Source organism: Rhinichthys klamathensis, unplaced genomic scaffold (assembly GCF_029890125.1).
Source record: "Rhinichthys klamathensis goyatoka isolate OS25496 unplaced genomic scaffold, OSU_Roscu_1.1 h1tg000157l_1, whole genome shotgun sequence".
Classification (NCBI taxonomy): domain Eukaryota; kingdom Metazoa; phylum Chordata; class Actinopteri; order Cypriniformes; family Leuciscidae; genus Rhinichthys; species Rhinichthys klamathensis.
The window spans coordinates 597,894-604,097 of NW_026606692.1; positions in this window are offsets into that span (position 1 = coordinate 597,894).

A 6,204-nucleotide genomic window follows, 5' to 3' on the forward strand; every position below is an offset into this window, starting at 1 on the left:
TGTTGCTATGCACTGCAGTTACCAGGGTGTTTAGGGTGGTGGACAGGGTGTTGTTATGTGATCGCTAGATGTTCTGAGCTGTTGCCAAGGTGTTTCTATGCAGGATGTTTTGGTTGCCAGAGGGTTGCTGTGGGTGTTCTGGGTTTTTGCCTGGGTGTTGCTATGCAGTTACCAGGGTGTTAAAGGTGGTGGACAGGGTGTTGTTATGTGATCGCTATATGTTCTGAGCGGTTGCCAAGGTGTTTCTATGCAGTTGCTTGGATGTTTTGGTTGCCAAAGGGTTGTTATGGGTGTTCTGGGTTTTTGCCTGGGTGTTGCTATGCAGTTACCAGGGTGTTTAGAGTGGTGGACATGGGTGTTGTTATGTGATCGCTAGATGTTCTGAGCTGTTGCCAAGGTGTTTCTGCAGTTACTAAGATGTTTTGGATTGTTGCCAGAGTGTTGCTGTGTGATGTTCTGGGTTGTTGCCAGGGTGTTGCTATGCAGTTCCCAGGATGTTTTGGGTGGTTTCCATGGTGTTATACTTGCCATTTACATTTGTCTACTGTTGCTATGTTTTGGGAAAGGAGGTGGAAAATGGTTGTTAAAAACTATATTTGGTTCCAGAAACCTTGACTAACATTATAAGTGGAAAAATAAAATGCCACAACCACCCTCGATGAACTCCGCATCAGGACTAGTGATGTTTACACATCTCATTCTCCTCTGGATCGTCTCTTCCAACACACACACACTTTGATCTGTCACATCTAACAAACATAGGGTGTGCACCATCTGGAGACACAATCTACATAAGATATTTCCGTGCACCTTGTGTTTCCTCAAACCTCAAAGTCCTCATGCATATTAGATCATCGAGGCTGGCCTATTTCTTTGTTTTAAATTATATATATATTTATTATTCCCTATATTTGGTGTATTTTACTAATAGTATTCATACTACACACACATACTAGAACATACTTTATAAGTGGCCCGTAGAGTAATAACTTGTTCAAAGTAAGTACCTACTCAAGAGAGTATGTGATTTCGGACTTCTGCATAGTGTAGTTTATAATGTCTACTAGTATAATACTCTGAAAACACCTGAAATGACCAGTATATGAGAGTAACAGTAAATACGCAGCACACTTTAGTCTCACATCTCTGAACATGATGAAACAAAATATTTTTATTATAACCCCTGGATACATCCATAAATACTTCCCCTCCTGTTAGTCCTGTTCTCCCAAATGCACCCACGTACGTTACACACACTTTACATAATACCCAGGAGCCCCTCTGTTCTGGGCATCTGTGGAGGACGAGTGCTGAAGACGTCTCTGAAGGACACACATACCATTAGACATCAGAACACATCACAAAAAGGAAATTATTAACTTGACATTTTATGAACAAAATGTCAGTGGTTTTCATACAAAACTTGCTAGGGTGTTATCATTGGTTGTTAGGTGTTAAAAATATGAGTGGTTCTTAGTGCATTTCTATGCTGTTACTAGGGTGTTGCTATGCAGTTGTTAGGATGTTTGGATGGTTGCGAGTGTGTTATCTTGGTTCATATTGTATTTCTATGTTGTAGGATGTTTTGGGTGGTTGCCAGGCTGTTGCTATGCAGTTACTAGGATGTTTTGGATGGTTGCCAGGGTGTTAGTATGTGGTTGCTTAGGTGGTCTGAGTAGCTGTTAGCATGTGGTTGCTAGGATGGTTTGGGTGGTTGTCAGGGTGTTGCTTCGCAGTAACTAGGATGTTTTAGGTGGTTGCCAGGGTGTTGCAATACGATAAGTATGCTGTGGGTTGTTGGCAGGGAGTTATCTTTGTTTTAGGGGGTTGCTAAAATGTACTGAGTGGTTCATGTTGCATTTCTAGGATGTTTTGAGTTGTTTCTAGGGTGTTTCTATGCATTAATTAGGATATTTTGGATGGTTGCAATGGTGTTATGCAGTTGCTTAGGTGTTCTAAGTTGTTCTAAGCATGTTTCTGAGCGGTTGCCAGGGTGTTGCTTTGCAGTTACTAAGATGTTTTAGGTGGTTGTCAGGATGTTGCTACTGAATGCAATTACTAGGATATTTTGGATGGTTGTCAGGATGTTGCTATGCAGTTACTAGGATGTTTGGATGGTTTCCAGGAAGCTGCTATGAGGTTGCTAGGATGTTTTGGGTTGTTGCTTGCAAGGATGTTGCTATACGGTAACTAGGGTGTTCTAGGTTGTTGCCAGGGTGTTATCTTTGTTTGCTATAGGGGTTTGCTAAAATATACGAGTAGTTCATAGTGCATTTCTAGTATGTTTTGAGTTATTTCCAGGGTGTATATGCATTTACTGTATAAGGATGTGTTGGATTGTTGCCATGGTGTTGCTATGTGGTTGCTTAGATGTTCTGAGTGGTTGTTAGCATGTTGCTATGAGGTTGCTTGGGCACTACAGATTGTTGCCGGGGTGTTTGTATGCAGTAACTAGGATACTTTGGATGGTTGTCATGGTGTTACTATGCAGTTGCTTAGGTGTTTTGTGTGGTTGTTAGCATGTTTCTGTGTGGCTGTCAGGGTGTTGCTATGCAGTTACTCGGCTGTTTTGGATGGTTGTCAGTGTGTTGCTATGCAGTTACTAAGATGTTTTGGATGGTTGCCAGGAAGTTGTTATGTAGTTACTAGGATGTTTTGTGGTGTTGCTTGCCAGAGGGTTGCTATACGATAACTAGGATGTTCTGGGTTGTTGCCAGGGTGTTATCTTTGTTTTTTAGGGGGTTGCTAAAACGTACTGAGTAGTTTATATTGCATTTCTATGGTTTGGGTTGTTTCCAGGGTGTTTCTATGTGGTTGCCAGGGTGTTGCTAAGCAGTTACTAGGGTACTTTGGATGGTTGTCATGGTGTTACTATGCAGTTGCTTAGGTGTTCTGTGTGGTTGTTAGCATGTTTCTATATGGCTGTCAGGGTGTTGCTATGCAGTTACTCGGCTGTTTTGGATAGTTGTCAGGGTGTTGCTATGCAGTTACTAAGATGTTTTGGATGGTTGCCAGGAAGTTGCTATATAGTTGCTAGGATGTTTTGTGGTGTTGCTTGCCAGAGGGTTGCTATATGATAACTAGGATGTTCTGGGTTGTTGCCAGGGTGTTATCTTTGTTTGTTAGGGGGTTGCTAAAACATACTGAGTAGTTTATATTCCATTTCTATGGTTTGGGTTGTTTCCAGGGTGTTTCTATGTGGTTGCCATGGTGTTGCTAAGCAGTTACTAGGGTACTTTGGATGGTTGTCATGGAGTTACTATGCAGTTGCTTAGGTGTTCTGTGTGGTTGTTAGCATGTTTCTATATGGCTGTCAGGGTGTTGCTGTGCAGTTACTCGGCTGTTTTGGATGGTTGTCAGGGTGTTGCTATGCAGTTGCTTAGGTGTTCTGCGTGGTTGTTAGCATGTTTCTATGTGGCTGTCAGGGTGTTGCTATGCAGTTACTAAGATGTTTTGGATGGTTGCCAGGAAGTTGCTATATAGTTGCTAGGATGTTTTGTGATGTTGCTTGCCAGAGGGTTGCGATAACTGGGATGTTCTGGGTTGTTGCCAGGGTGTTATGTTTGTTTGTTATTGGGTTGCTAAAATGTACTGAGTAGCTTACATTGCATTTTTGTTTTGGATGGTTTCCAGGGTGTTTCTATGTGGTTGCCAGGGTGTTGCTAAGCAGTTACTCGGCTGTTTTGGAAAGTTACCAGAGTGTTGCTATGTGGTGGCTTAGTTGTTCTGAGTAGGTGTTAGCACGTTGCTATGTGGTTGCCAAAATACTCTGAAGTCCTACATTTTTCCTAGTGGTTGCAAAATGAGTTTTGAGTGTTTTTAGCACATTTAGCATGTGGCTTGAGTATTATGAGTAGTTGTGCATGGTTCATAGCATGCATGTTAGCACAATCTTTTAAGTTGCGTTACAAACGTACATTTTTGGTTTAGATTTATAAAGTCAACTGTACATACAGTGATTTTTTTTTTATTACTAACCTATATTCAACTGCAGATTCATGACGGGTGGTTTTACTCCAAAGAACGCATGTCTTTTTCTTTTCCAGTGCTTCTATTTCCACTCCGCTTTGGTTGCTCTCCAAACTTCCCCAGAGGGACTCGACTGCTGCCAAAATGCTGAGTGCTATTTCCACATCTCCATCCCACACCGCAAAGGGTCGTGGGAGACCCCGCTTTCCCCAGTCTGTCAGTTGATGTGGCCTGGCTCACAAACATCTCACTCGCCATTACACACATTTAGCTGCTACCTCCGGAGAGTGTATCTATTTAATATCAATCACACACATATCCGTGGCAAATGATCTGCGAATTTGATTCAAATTGCAGGTTTTTTAATGAGAATAAATATGGAATGCACTATGATTTTAACAAATCATATGTTTTCATATGTAACCCACAACACTCTTGCATATAGCAAACGTCTTGCCTAACAACACCCTAGCAACCACTTGGAACACCCTAGCAACTGCCAATCAATTACATGGAACATGCTTGTGACTACCCAGCATGGAAACATGTGATGGCGAGTTATCAAAGCATTACTTATACCTACTTCAGAAAATGAAATCTAGTTAATTAATTAACACTAAGTGCCAAATGCAAGTAAAAACCAGTGTTGGTGAGTATATGAAATGGTGTCAATCGCCATGTTGGCTGATAAAGTTTTTTATGAATTCCAGCAATGCAATGTTGTGTGAACATGAACGTGAACAAACATGAACGACGCTCGGGACAGTGAAGTTTAAGCCTTACCAATTTAAATATTCAAGAGCAAGAAGACGCAAAAGTGAACTCAATTCGTTACTCGCGCTCTTGTGTGGGAAGTTTAAACACCCGAATTGCACGCCCTGAATTGAACTTTCTTTTACGTCTTTTTGTGCTTGAAAATGCACGTATTGCAGAGTATCCTCCTAAACATAGTCAGTTTGTGAAGTTGAGAAAGAAAACGCATGTGTGTCAGTATATTAGATCCGTGTATAAGCTCTTAAAGTGACGACAGACTAATATCCCTGTGTCATTAATGTAATCAAACAACAAAAGACAAAGAAAAAATCACTCAGTGCTCTTGACTGAATAACTTTTGTAACTTGAATGAGGATAACTCTATGTTTAATTTATACAGTGAAGACTTTGCAGTGTTATTTTACATTTGATTGCTTTACATTTCTGTACCTGAAATGGTATCTGGCCATTGTGTGGCAGAAAGTTAGTTTAATGCCCTGTGTGTAAAGGCTCAAAGTGATCGTTATGGACACACACAGACACTGGACACTTTCCAGAAGTCAGTCCAATGCAAATAAAAGCTGTCGACAACATAATAAAGCCATAAAAGTATGGATAATTGGACATAAACATTTATGGTGTATGTCTAATTTACTTGTGCTCAAGAGTAAACAAACATTTTGACATGTCAAATTCATTTCTGAGCCTGATGTCCTTGTGAGTGATGAACCCTGAATATGTTTAAATATCAAATTGTGTAACTTTTTGAGCAAAACGTATGACAAAAAGAGATTTGAAATGCTAAGACAAGCAGCCATATTCTCATATCATATCAAAGCACAGCATTTGAGAACAGATGATACTTGCTTTGACTTTTTCCCCCCTCTAATTTAATGCATTCAGAAATATTTACCGTACGTGTGACTGAAGTGAACAAATCATTTTTGAAGTCACTGCACGAGTCTGGAGATTGTCGAAGAGTTTCTCTCGCGCCCTCTTGTGGACAAATAAAGGTAAAGTATTTATTTCTACAGCAGAGAGTCATTCTCAGCTTCAAAATAGAAATGTCTGTACTGCAGTCGCATTGCACAAGGATGCATAAGACGTATGTTTATTAGTTAACAGGTATGATAACATATCACAGGCCAAAGCACAAGCATGCAACCTAATGCTGCCCATAAGTTCACATGTTCAGCAAGATGCCTATACTTTTATTAAAATACAAATAGTAGTTGGTGAAGCTATATAAAACATGCATTTATGAAATTTTATGATTTTACCAATATTTGCCTCCCGTTGACCTCTAAAGCACAACGTAAAGATCCATAACATTGACCCAATATGCTAGATATACATAGCTGATATTCTTATTATGCAAAATGACACATATTCTACTTTTAAATTAATAGATTTCAACAATCATGCATTTACATTTCACGTTTGTGGCCATACATAAACTATCCTGCATTATTCAGAGTCCTT